General features: G+C 37.1%; 1 pseudogene; it reads right to left on the bottom strand.

Moving 5' to 3' along the window:
* LOC115278787 lies at positions 1 to 1,438 on the bottom strand (annotated as a pseudogene).
* Between the last annotated feature and the right edge of the window lie 13,282 nt (positions 1,439 to 14,720).

Genomic DNA, 14,720 nt, shown 5'->3' with positions numbered 1-14,720 from the left:
TCATTGCCAGACAATTCCTCTTTCTCCATCTTCTCCTGAAGGATAATCAACAACTTGAGGTGGAGGTTTCAGAACATAACTACTGCATGAAAACTCTCTATGCTCACCCAGATAGTATGCACCTCCTGCTACACATGTCCCATTAAAGATAATGCCCTGGTAGAGAGCATTTCTTGTCCTGAGTAAGTAGTATAGCCTGGCCTGTCTCAGGTCCACAGGTAGAGCTCATCTCTGAAGGCAAGTTGTATAAAGATCACAGTTTCTTTTCTTGGAGGCCATCCATTTTCCAAATGGCGTATCTGTTACAATAATATCTACAGAGCCAGTTCTCAGTGAGGAATTGCAGATATCCCATCGAACAACTCTTGGTCAGTAAAGAAGAGATATTATTTGCTGTCCTATTCACAGCCAATGTATTACTACCACCAGCAATATAATCATTAAACCATTCTGTACCCCCCCCTCAGATTGGTATTGCCTCTATTCCATACATCCCCTCAACTATTATATCAGTAGGTTGAAGACACAGAGCCTGAGCATCCCATAGGTGAGAGTAGATCTGAGTAGTAGGTCCAAGACGTGAGCTGTTTCTTTGGTAGACAGCCTCTTCTGTCAATGCAATGCCTACAAAGATTTGGTTATCAGGCATATTCAAGAGTTGTTCAACCTCAGAGTTGTTCATGTCAGCTTTCAACTTAAGTTAATCCTGAACAGCATGCCTAGAATTTCTTGCAGCCTGTTTTGAAGTACAGCAATGTTTCTCTCCTGCTTTGTTGCATACGACTCTAAACTTTAATACTTGGGGATCCGTTTCTCCTTCGAGTTTTCATCAGTCTTGTCTTTGAAAGATGCCAAGTCATCACCTACTAATGTTGGCATTCTTTTGATAGTCGAATTTTCGTAATAGTCTAAGTAAGATATGTGAATCTAAGCCAATGTTCTCAAACTCTTGTGACATCTTTGTCATCTGCTTTGTCTGCTCGTCCATTATCAATCTTACCTTTACTTGAATTCTGATATGTATCTTTTTATATATTTTTCCTTGAAACTGGTGTTAATTTTCCATATATTTTAAGGGTCCAAGCATGGGTGCTTCCAGCCAATTCTTCAAAATCCTTTAACACCTCTTCTTTTGTTTCTTTGAACTGGTAATTTTCAAACCCATAAACAACCACAAATAAGTGATCAACTGATTTCAGACAATAAGTCTGAGACAGACTTTTGCTGAAACATTAGAATATATTGCACTTCATTTATGCAGAGTTTGTATGATGAGCTCAATTTCTCTCTCACTTCATCTGCATCCATTTGCTCAAAACCAGTAGGTACAGTGGCTCCATTAGTGACTTGGAGATGCTTATACTCACTTCTGAGGCCACATTCTGTCATGATGGTTCACATCCAATAGTTGGCTAGTGGTTTCTTGAACATCAGACATGTTGGCAGTTCTTCCAAGATCCATAACATCATCTTGACTGCCAGCACAGACCCATCTAGCTCCAGCACCCCACAGGCATAGTGTACCCCAATGCTGTGTTTTCTCTTCTTTCTCAGGATATTGGGAATAGGACTTTTTCAAAAAAATTATTAGCAAAATGTTGAAACACAGACAAAAATTGAAAGAATTTTAGAGTGAATGCTAATATACTCATCACCCAGACTCTAGTACCAACATTTTATTATACTTACTTCTCAGCATATTTATTCCTACATTGATACATTGCATGTTTTTATACATTATAAAATAACTTGAAGATAAGTATATGTCCTCCTAGGTACTTCAGCACTTCTGTCATTAACTTAGAGTTCAACATTTTTTTCTTTTGATGTAAAATTTACATACAACGTAATGCACAAAATTTTCTGAGTTCTAAAAACTGCAAATCCTTGTATAACCCAAAGACCATCAGTATAGAACATCACTATCCCTCCAGAAAGATCATTCATGTCCTTTCCAATTACCAATATGAATCCCACTCCAAGAGAACCACTGTTCAAATTTTCTACCATCATTGGTTGATTTTTATAAAAATAAAATAGAGTGTTCACTTTGTGCCTGGCTTCTTTTGCTCAGCATAATGTTTTTTAGACTTAATCATACTGTTGCCTGACAATAGTTGATTCATTTCATTGCTGAGTAGTTTTCCATGGTATGAATATGCCCAGTCTCCTATTTTAGGATCTCTGGGATATTTTCCCCTTTGGACCATTATGAATAAAGCTGATTTGATGCTTTTGTACAAGTCTTTTTATGTGCATATATTTTCTTATTTCTCCTAAGCAAATAAACTCCTAGAGATGGAATCGCTGGATCATAGATTAAAGTAGTTTTACAAGAAAATACTAGATCTTTAGCCAAAATAGCTGTCACATTTTACATTCCCAACAAAAATGTATGAGATTTCCAGTTGCTGCACATTCTTACCAAAATTTGGTATTGATAATTTTTCTAATTTTAGTTATTTCACTCTGATGTGTGTGGAGTAGTATGTTGATGTAGTCTTAATCTGCATTACCCAGATGACTAATAACGTTGCCCACAGTTTCAGATGCCTGTTTCAAGTGCTTTTTAATGTGCCTGTTCAATTCAAACTATGTTCTATCATTGAATTTTAGGAGTTTTTTAAAATATATTTTGCATCATAGTCCCTTATCAGTATATGTTTTACAATATATTTTCTTCAGATTTGTGGTAGGCCCCTTAAGGACGGGGTCTTTTGTTAATAATGCCTTTTGTTAAGTGGCTTTTAATTCTGATAAGTCAAACTTACCAATTTTTTCTATCATGATGATTGCTTTACTTTTCAGAACTTTGTTTTTCAAAAATCACAAAGATATTATCCCATGTTTCCCTTTAAAAACTTTCTGGTTTTATTCTTCATTTTTATCCAATTCAAAAATTTTATAATTTCTTTGGTGGTTTCTTTACTCAAGAAATGAGAGGGATTTTCTATAAAATGAATGGTTTTCTAAGAGATCATGTTGTTATTGATCTTCAATTTAATTCCATTATGCTCAGAAAAAATGTCCTGTATGCTTTCAATCCTTTTAAATGTACTTAAGACTTGTTATAAGGGACAGCATATGATCTATCTCAGTCAACATATCAGGTGCCCTTGAAAAGAATATATATTATGCAACTAATTGTTGAGTATAGTGTTCTAAATGTAAATGATACCTTAATATCATTTAGGTCAAGATGGTTGATAGTTTGTTCAGCTGCATCTATATCTTTATTGATTTTCTTTAGTTCTATCAATTCCAAAAAAAAACCATGTTAAAAAAACTTCAACACGATTATAGAATTTTTTACTTCTCTCCTTGATTCTGTCATTATTATCTCATGAATTTTGAAGGTGTTATGAGAAAAGAAACATTTATGAATATTATGTCTTCCTGAAGAACTTACTCTTTTGGCATTGTGAAAAATCTCTATTTCCAGTGCTCTTAATTCCTTCCTGAAGATTGAATTTCAGTGTGGTGTCATTTCCTTTTAGCCTGCTGAATTCCCATTAGCATCTCTCAAAGGACAAGTCTGCTGGTGATGAATTCTCTTTACCTTACTTTACATATACCTTTATTTAGCCTTCTTCATTTTTGCTGGATATAGAATTTTGAGTTGTCAGATTTTTTTTTCTGCTCTTTCAGGACTCTAAATATGTGTTCTGCAATCTTGTTCTTATATATAGAATGTATTGTTTTCTCTGGATGCTTTCAAGATTTTCCTTTGTATTTGATATTCAGTATTTTATTATGATGAATCAAAGGTTGGTTTTAGTTTTATTTTTCCCATTTTTCAAAAGCAGGCTACTGAGGTAAATCGGGGCATACTATGCTGTACATTTGGATACATTTTGACATACATGCATACTCTAGGAACCATCACAAAATCAAAACAATGAACATGTCTGTTACCCAAGAAAGTCTCCTTCTGTCTGTGTAATTTATCCCACCTTTCATCCCATTCATGGACCAACTGATCTCCTTTCTGCCACTATGCATTACTTTGTATTTCCTAGAATTTTTATATTCTTTTGTCTAGCTCTTCCAGTAGCATAACTATGTTGAGATTCATATGCTATTGTGTGTATCAAGAGTTCAGTCCTTTGCATTGCTGAGTAGTAATCCACTATAATGATATACATTATGTTTATCCATTCACCTATTAATAGACATTCACATTGTTTCATTTGGGGGCCATTAAAAATAAAGTTGCCACGAACATTCATGCACAATCTTTTCATCTGCCTTAGGTAAATAACCAGAACTAGGATGGCTGGGTCATATGGAGGTGTGCTTAACGTTTTTTTTTAATGTTTACTTATTTTTGAGAGAGCACAACAGGAGAGAGGCAGAGAGAGTGGGGGACAGAGGATCCAAGATGTGCTCTGTGCTAACAGCAGAGAGCCCAATGTGCGGTTTGAACTCAACAACCATGAGATCATGACCTGAGCCAAAGTCAGATGCTCAACCAGCTGAGCCACCCAGGAGTCCCTTTTTAAGAAATTACTAGGGGCGCCTGGGTGGCTCAGTCGGTTAAGTCTCCGGCTTTGGCTCAGGTCAGATCTCACGTTCGTGGGTTCGAGCCCCGCGTCAGGCTCTGTGCTGACAGCTAGCTCAGAGCCTGGAGCCTGCTTCCGGTTCTGTCTCCTTCTCTCTCTGCCTCTCCCCCTCTCATGCTCTGTCTGTCTCTGTATCAAAAATAAATAAAAACATTAAAAAAAATTAAAAGAATTACTAAACTATTCGTATTTTCCTAACTGATTTTATATCTCACATTCTGACCAGAAGTGATTGAGAGGTCCATTTGCTCCATATTCTTACCAATATTTGATTTGGTGGGTCTTTTCTCATTTAATAATAATAATAATAATAATAATAAAAGAACCTAATGGCATAGAACTAAAAAAAAGAACCTAATGGTATAAAACACTTGTTTTAAATAAAAAATGGATTCTGGTTCACACATTGTTTTCTAAACCACTTTTCCCCTTAATACCAAATCATGAGTTTTTGAAGTCATTAAAAATTCTCCTACATCTCAACTTTAGTGGCTATAAAAGTTTTCATCATATGGCATTGCCATACCTCATTTAATGTCTGCTATCTATTGTTGGACTATTAGGTTCTTTCTAGGCTTTCACTTTTCTAAAAACCTGGTAAGGTAAAATACATGTAGCATGAAATGTATGATTTTAATCACTTTTATCTGCACAATTTAGTGTTGTTAAGTACATTCATATCTTTGTATAATCGATCTCCAGAACTTTTTCATCTTGCAAAACTAAAACTCTATACCCATTAATTAACAACTCCCCATCTCCCCCTTCCCCAAGCCCCTGGCAATCACCATACAATTTGCTGATTTTTTTTTTAAGAATCATTCTTTGGGGTTACATCTAAAAGATATTTATCTGACTCAAGATTACAAAGAATTTCTCACAGTTTTTTCCTTAAAATTTTGCAGTGTTTGATTTTACATTTAGGTCTATGATCTATTTTGAGTTAATTTTTCAATATGGTGGAAGGATATGGATAAAAAGTCATTTTTCTGTGTGGATATTCACTGTCCCATCAGCATATTAAAAGATTAAAGATGTTAAAAGATTATCTTTTCTTTACTGAATTGCTTTTGCATCTTTGTGGAAATAAGTTATCCAATTATTTATGGACATATTTCTGGACTCTTCAATTTATTCCTTTGATCTCTTTGCCAGTATCATGCTGTCTTGATTACTGTAGCTTTATGAAAAGCATTAAATCAAGAAGAATTAATCCTCCAATTTTCTCCTTTTTCAAACTTATTTTTGCTATTTTAGGTACTCACATTCCATATGGATTTTGGAGTCAGTTTGTCAATTAATGCAAAACAACCTGCTGGGGTTTTTATTGGGATTACACTGAATCTGTAAGCAAATTCAGGAAGAATTGACATCTTAACAATATGGAGTCTTCTGAGGCTTCTGGCCATGAACGCAATGTGTCTCTCCATGTGTTTTGGGCTTCCTTAATTTCTCACAGCACCTTTTTCCTTTTCAGAGTATAACTCAGAGGTAAGGTCAGGCACTATTCATAGTTTCGTGTGAATATCAGACACTGTTCCTTTTAAACAGTGTCTGATCATTTCTTTGGCCTCACATAGTTTCCTGACCACATACATGCACCTATCATTTCTCTGCTGACCCTAAGGAGGACCCTCTGCAATCTCCAGGAATCTCTCTCTGTAACTCTTTCCTCTTTAATATTCTATCCCACAAACTCTAAGTCTTTTAGTCTCCTCAGACTCTCATGTTTGTCTCAACAACTCAAAGAGATTGAGCCCAACTGGGTTCCTTTTCCCTTCAGTATAGCCTGGAAACACTCTGAAGGCAGTAAACTGGAGCAACCATGGTAATAATCTAATTTCCTATCTCTAAGCATCATTGTCTTTTATTGTCTGATGTCTGGTATCTTGAAAAGTGTTTCATGTGTCTTGTTTAATTTGTTGTTGTTGTTGTTGTTGCTTCTCATAGGAGGGTAAATCTGGTCTGTATTACTCCATATTGGCCAGAAGTGGAAGTCACAGCCATTATTTATCATATATATATACACATATATATATATTTTTTTATCTCCTATGGTCTGTTTCCTTCTGGGACTCAATTATACATGTATATTAGATATTTTCCTATTGTCCCACAGTTTCCTGAGGTGCTCATCCTTTTCTCTCCGTTTTCTCCTACTTTTTCAGATTAGACAAAGGTTACTTGCCTTTTCTTCTGCCACTCTATTTTGCTAACTCTATTCACTGAATTTTAAGTTCAAATACTATATTTTAAAATCAAGAATTTTCATTTAAATTTATATCTCTGCTGAGAATTTCTATTTTTTCATTTGTTATAAGTACACTTTCCTTTACCTTATTCAGCATAGTTGTAAAATCCATTATTAAATCCTGCCTGCTATTTCCAACATCTGGGTCATTTGGGGGTTCAGTCTTTTGAGGATGGGTAATATTTTCCTCTTTTTCTTTGCTAGTTTAGGAACTCTGGGTTCAGCTTTAATCCTTAAAAGTAGTTGAATTTTGTTTTGATATACTTGGTTGGTCTCCTACTGAACTTAATGCTGTTTGGAGTATGCTACCCATCTACATGGATAAGGTTCAACCAGGAATTTTCTGCAAAGATTAAATGCAGAATTAGAGGATCTCCCTCCCTTTCTCTCACCTTTTCAGGATTGCCTCCAAGACTCTCTGGTATCTCCAGTAGCTCTGAACTTTGTTCTTATTTCTTCAGGACAGAAAAAGTACATGTTTTCTCTCAGGATCTTTGCCACTCAATGTGGTGCCAACTTCAGGCTGTCCTTAGGCTAAAAGCCATTTTGAAACAGAGGGGTCTCTACTTCCAGATGCCCTCTTCCCTCCATAATCCTCCGGCTTTTATTGACTCATTAGTTAGTGAGGTAGTTGTTTCTCATATTTTGTCAGTGAAAAGGAAATGTGCCCCCAGTAATTAATTTTTAATGTTTCCTACTATTGTCTGCCTTCCCTCTTTTCTTTTAAGATGTTTTCCCATTATTCGTTTGGATACCTTTCTTTTACAATAAAACTGTTCTTCTTCTTTTTAATGTTTATTTACTTATTTATTTTGAGAGAGTGTGAGAGTAGGGGAGGGGCAGAGACAGAGGGAGACAGATAACCCCAAGTAGGCTCTACACTGTCAGTGCAGAACCCAATGCTGGGCTTGAATATCCGTTAGGTCATGACCTGAGTGGAAACCAAGAGTTGAACACTAAACCAACTAAGCCCCCAGGTGCCCCAACATTAAAACTGTTTTTAAGTAATCCTTGGTTGCACGTACTTTTTTTTTTTAACAATGACACACTAAAAGGCAGATTAAAAAAAATTTTTTTTAAGGTTTATTTTATTTTTGAGAGATAGAGAGAGCACCAGCAGAGAAGGGGCAGAAATAGAGGGCGACACAGAATCCAAAGAAGGTTTCACGTTCTGGGCTGTCAGCACAGAGCCTGACATGGGGCTGGAACTCACAGATGGTGAGCTGAAGTCAGACGCTTAACTGAGTGAGCCAGCCAGGCGCCCCCTAAAAGATCCACACTAGTGGCTATACTTAATGAGTGGTAGACCTTCTTTAAAGGTAACCTCACCAAGATTTTTTCATTATTTTGATGGTGGACCAGCACATGCGCATATCTAGATGTCTTTTCTTTAAGACTGGTCAGTGATATGGTCAAATATCTTAGGAATCATTTTTATTCTGAAAATATATTAATCAGATGTTGCTCAATCATGTAGATACAGATCTTTAATGAAATTCCTTCTTCAAATATAATGTACTTTATAATATAATATACTTTACTTGTACTCTCTTGTGCTTTTCTCAGTGAAAACTTGCCTAATGACTGAATTAAACATTTCAGTTTAAATATTAAAAAAAAAAAAAAACAGAGAAGCAAAACTCCCTCAAATCTTAAAAGTTTGGTTTAACTGCTAGATGATAGCATCATATTCTACTCACCCCTTATTTTCATTAGGAATTTTATTTCATCTCCAATAAGAGAGGCTTCTTTGTCACAAGCATTCTATGTTACAGCCATCCAAAACTATTTATATTCTTTCAAACAGAATTTACTTTCACACTTTCATGACTTTACAGAGAATACACTTTCTTCCTAAAATGTTCCCTTTCTCTCTCTGTTTGGCTGCAGAACTTCTACTTTCCCTCAATATCCAGCATAGTTGTCGCTTCTGTGAGACCCCTGAATTTTTTCCAGAATATACATTCTGACTTTGTTCATCCCTTTAATGCATCTGCCTGTATTAAAATACTTATTGATTTCTGTTTTAATAATTTTGTTTATATGTCTCCTTTACTAGTTTATGACTCCATGTGGTCAAGGACTCACATGATTTTAGAAACGATCTTAGCAACTAACAGCATCTCCACTAATGACCAAAAGGGTCCACACCAATTACATTCAATATGGCCTGTGGTAAGAGTCAAGTTATTCCAAATAAGAACTTATTCTTTCATTATGAAATAGCATTTAGTTAAGAAATACATACATACACACACACACGTGTGTCCATGTGTGTATGTATATGTGTGTCATTATCGGTATTTTAGAAAAGTATTAACTAGAGTTATTTTATATTCCAGTATTTAAAATTCTAACCTATGAAAACTCAGAACCTCATTCTGCAAACTCAAATGTATGTATTACAGGTAGCACAGAGTCTGTTACCCTTTATCTACTATGATTTCTATGGTAAAATTTAATATGAGAGAGATTTGTTTCTGTAGTGAATTTGCAATATGTTTCCATTTTGATATACTGAATATTCTGTATTCATGTGTGCAGGTGTCAGCTGGATAAATTTAGAGAACAGCTTTTTAAGTATTATAGATTTTACACAATAATAGACATGGAATCACTACTTATAAAATAATCTGTGGAAGCATAGGTTTCAATTATAAGTGACATACCCCAGACCTGGTATATAGAGTAGGCCCTAAGCAGTACTTTTTCCAGATCCTCATATTACTAAACTGTTTGCAGGAAAGCCCAGCAGCTGTTGTGTGAATCTACTGAAGAATTAGGAGAAAAAATTTTCCTAGTAAATTAAGCTTAAAATTCCGTTGTTTTTGAGTATTGTGAATACAGGCGATACCTCATACCATATCAAGAAATGTGACATGACTGGGGTGCCTGGGTGGTTCAGTCAGTTAAGTGTCTGACTTTGGCTCAGGTCATGATCTAGCAGTCTGTGAATTCAAGTCCCATGTCAGGCTCTGTGCTGACAGCTCGGAGACTGGAGCTTGCTTTGATTCTGTGTCTCGCTCTCTCTCTACCCCTCCCCTGCTCACTATCTGTCTCTGTCTCTGTCTCTCTCTCTTGCTTTCAAAAATATACATTTAAAAAAAGAAGAAAGAAGAAACATGATAAAGAAACAAATGCTCTTACAGATATAATAACAATGCATGAAACAGCAACTTCAGACAAGCTGGAAATAAACAAAAATGAAATTATTAAGGAATCTGTATTCACTTTAAATGTATCTAGTGTACGTTTCATAACACTCAAATGAAATACTTCTCTAAAAAGAAGTGTGCCACTTATTTTCTGAGAATTCTTACAAATTTCCTCACCCCACATGCAAACAAAATATTTAAAACCATGAATATGTTTACCTAACCAGGTGGAATCTGGAGAATCAAAGAAACAGGAAAAAATGATAAAACATGATCAAAATGACCAATACATGCTAAAGTTTTGTACTGGTGAATAAATGCAGATATAGTAAGTGGATAGCTACCGGGAGGCAGTTTTGGGGGCAGGGTGTTGACCATGGATGGGTCTTTGATTGCAACCACCTTAAGACTGAATCCATTGGTTGTGCACCACTGAGTCTGGGGTGGGGAGGGCAGCTTTCCCTCATAAAGTGTCTCAGTAGCCTATGGTGGGACCTGGAAGGTCACATACAAAATTTTGGCCTGAAGCTGGATTGCCCAAATGCCAATCTAAATAACTGGTACTAAGTTAAAATGTTCTCTTCTAAGGAATAGATTAGTCTGATCCCCTCTTTGGGAAAAAAAAAAAACCAAGAATTCAAGGTGAGATGAGTGATTCAATAAGTTATACAGATCAGTTTAAAGCCTTGTAGTCAATATTGAACCAGTTAGGAATTTTATTTAATCTCAAATGATCAAAGTAGATCATTACCATGTTTTGAGATAGTTTTAAATTTTAATTCATGTCCACTTATTTAAATATTAAAATAATAATAACCTCCCACAAAAATAGTCAATTGATCTCTGACAAAGATGCAAGGGCAATTCAATGGAAAAAGAACAGTCTTTTCAATAATCAGTGCTGGTACAACTCCACATCCATATGCAAAAAAAAAAAAAAAAGAGAGAGAGAACCTAGATAAAGACCTTCTATCCGTCATAAAAATTTGCTCAAAAATGGATTATAGGCCTAAATATCAAATTTACAAATATAAAACTTGTAAGAGTTGCCATGGGAAAGCAACTGAGTGGTCACTTTGATGTGGAAAGCTGCTAACACTGACAACCCCCACTTGCAAACCTGGGATGACCCAAGCCTTTTGAAAAGCACCAGCGGCCATTTTATTGCAGGCCAGATAACAGATCCAGGTGCCACCAGGACTGACGACCCCCACTCTCAATCTGGACTGTCTCAAACTGTAATGCCTCACCATGGAATTCCAGCATCCCCCACCCCACCGAAGCGAACAGCCAGTTGAATCCTGCCACCGTCCAAAGATGACCCTACGTGGCTATGGGCCCACCTGAGCTCAAACCTGGAACTTCTGCACCCATAAAACACCTTGCTCTCCCATATCAGGCGCGACTTCCCTGACTGCCCGCTCCAGAGTCACGGAACCTCGCCCGGGAATCGCAGACCCCAATAAAGACCTTCTTGGCTCCATAACGTGGTCTCTTAGTCCTCCCATCTCTGCCTCCATCTGTTAAGCCTTACAAAACTTATAGGAGAAAACATAGGAGGAAACCAACAGAAGCTAGTGGATCAGTTTGCAAGGGCTGCCAAAGCAAAATACCACAGATTATGTGGCTTAAATGACAGAAATTAATAAGTTAATTTATTTATTTTCTCACAGTTCTGGAAGCTGGAAGTCCAAGAACAGGTAGTGGTAGGTTTGGATTTGCCTGAAGCCTCTCTTTTCAGGTAGCAGATGGCTGTGGTCTCTCTTTTTGGGCATGTATCCCTGGGTCTCTTCCTCTTCTTATAAAGAAGGCAGTCACATTAGAGTAGGGCTCCAACCTAATTTCCAAAAAAATTGCCACTACCAATTGCAGATGAGGAGCTCTTATGAATTCCTACTGAGAATGTAAATGATACAGCCCCTGGGAAGACCGTTTGGCTGCTTCTTTCCAAGCTAAACGTCATCTTACCATATGATCCAATCATACTCCTAGGTATTTACTCAACTGATTTCAAAACTTATGTCCACAAAAAAAACCTCCATTCATATGTTTATAGGATCTTTATTCATAATTGCCAAAACTAGAAATAATTAAACTGTTCTTCAATCAATTCAATGGAATTCCAGTAGACCCAAAAACCTCCTGCATAGGCGAAGGTGAACTATTTGGGAAGTTGTGGAACAAGTCGAAAGACTGTGAAACAACATTTGGCCTCCTGGGCCACACATGTGGCTTCTGTTCATCCTATGATTTTTTCGTTGCTTTGCAAAGCAGCATATACTTTTAGGCTTTGAATCAACTTGGGTCAATCAGTGACTCCAGCCTTCCTTTACTTTGTTTTTGTCTCTAGCTCATTGTCTGCTATTGGGAGTAAACACAAACCTCTGTCAAAAATTTACTTCTTGAAGGATAAGCGGTCTTGCCCATGAATAATTGCTGAAGGGCCTTAAGGAATGTAAATCTCCTAAAAGAGAATTATTTAGGTTTATATTATGCTTAAAAACAGACTTTTGTTAGGGAATCCCTCCCTTCTAATGACTTATTTGTTCCTGCTATTTACTACTGTCTTGATAAGAATGACCCTTTCTGGAGCATGTCTTTACTTCAAGGACCTCGAACTATCTAATCATTAAAAAAAAAAAAATGGAACTACCCATGGTATATACGACACTGACTATCTTAGTAAAACGTGGTATTACCACCATTCACATTGTCTGTCTCCTTTCTTATAGATATTGCGCCAACACCAACCCCCTTCTCGGGACCTTTTGATTGGGGTGCGTGGGCTAGTCCCCCGCATTGGATGAATCTTAAGTACATATTGCTTAGTAAAAAAGCCAGTATAAAAAGGTTATATACTTTCTGATCTCAATTATATGATACTCTGGAAAAGTCAAAACTATAGAGACAGTAAACACATCAGTGGTTGGGTTTAGACTGGAACTGGGGAGGTTTGAAGATGTGAAGCACAGAAGATTTATTTGAGGCAGTGAAACTATTCTTTATGGTGAGCATATCATGCTGTATGTTTGTCAAAATCTATTAGAACTTTACAGCCTAAAGAACAGACCTTACTACATGCAGATTTTAGAAAATAATTTAGGCAGTTCAGAGATCTCAGAATGAAATCCAGATGATGACAAAATATAATCTAACTGAAATGTTAAATTAATTAAACAAGGAGGCCATTAAACTGAGGTGGCTTTGATCCCTTAGGCACCGCCCATGTAAGCAAACCCAAATCTAAGCCTGAAATGCCTCAGGGTTAAGGAATCAAAACCTAAGGAAACAGCCAATTGGGCTTTCCAAATGAGGCAACTGCTTAAGCTAAAGGCAATCAAATCATTTCCCTGTTTGCTTCTATCTCTCTTTTTATTTTTTAAAGTTTATTTATTTATTTGGAAGGAAGGAGGGGGAGGGAGGGAGAGAAAGTCCCTTGGGGAGCGGAGAGGGGAGAGAGTGAAAGAGACAGAGAGCATCCCCAAGCTGGCTCTGCACTGCCAGCACAGTCGGATGCACAGCTCAAATCCATGAACCCTGAGATCATGATCTGAGCTGAAACCAAGAGTCAAAAACTTAACCAACTGAGACACCCAAGCCCCCCTGCTTTCACCTCATCTCTTTATAAGTGTTTCCCCTGGCTCCTGTTGGAGGAGCGCTTCCAACTATTTCCAGCCATTTCTGGTTGGACACTACCCAATTTCAATGGATTTTGCTCAAATAAACTCTTAAGACGTTTAACAAGCCTCGGTTTACCAGTTCGACAAATGTATGAAACAGGTCAGATGACCTGAGTAACTTGGGAAATTAATAGTCTGAAAGATCAACAGCAAAAGGGACTTTCAATAAACACTGTACTCTAGTTAACAAAGTGATTTCCCACAGGGATGAAACCTGAGTAGACACTCCAACGGACACTGCACGGAAGAGGGCATGTGGGAGGCAGTTCAACACATAACATGACACTCAACATCACTAGCTATAAGGGAAATGCACCACACCACACACATTAGAATGGTCCAAATTAAGTTACTCACCAAACCAAAGGCTGGCAAGAATGCAAAGCAATTGGAACATGCCTTTATTGTTGGGGGCAAAGCAAACTAATACAACCACCCTGGAAAACTGTTTTCTATGAGGTTAAACATAGACTTAACCAGATACCAGCATTCTCTCTTGTGTATTTACCCTAGAGAATGAAACATTTTGCTCACACACAAACCTATATGCAAGTATTTATAGTAGCTCTGTTGCAAGTACCAAAACCTGGACACAGCCTGAATATCCTTACTGGATGAATCAGTAAACAAACTGTAGCCCATCAGTACAATGTGATACTACTCAGCAATGAAAAGAATGGAATTTTAATTAAATTAATTTTCATTAGTGTAAATTTAACCTTAAAAATTGACATTTCATTTGTTATACCCAAGATTTCTTTATCGCCCCCAGAAACCAGAGACCGCCAGGGAGGCCGAAGCACCCATGCAAAAGCAAAGGGCTTTATTATGAATAGGCCCAGCCAGCCTAAACTCGGGCTCACAGACTTACTGGATCCACATGGAGTGAGCCCCGAACAAAGGTGGGGTAGGACTTTTATGAGTTTGGGAAGGGGGAGTTACAAGAAACTGTGACATAGGTACAGTGACCCAATCATAATGGTACAACAGTATTGGCAGCAGCTCTAACCATACACACTGTTCAGAGCGTTTGTTACTTTTGGCGGGACCCCATTACAACATTTAGGGTATC

The sequence above is a fragment of the Suricata suricatta genome, chromosome 15, assembly GCF_006229205.1.
Source record: "Suricata suricatta isolate VVHF042 chromosome 15, meerkat_22Aug2017_6uvM2_HiC, whole genome shotgun sequence".
Taxonomy (NCBI): domain Eukaryota; kingdom Metazoa; phylum Chordata; class Mammalia; order Carnivora; family Herpestidae; genus Suricata; species Suricata suricatta.
This window is presented reverse-complemented; position numbering and strand designations above follow the sequence as displayed.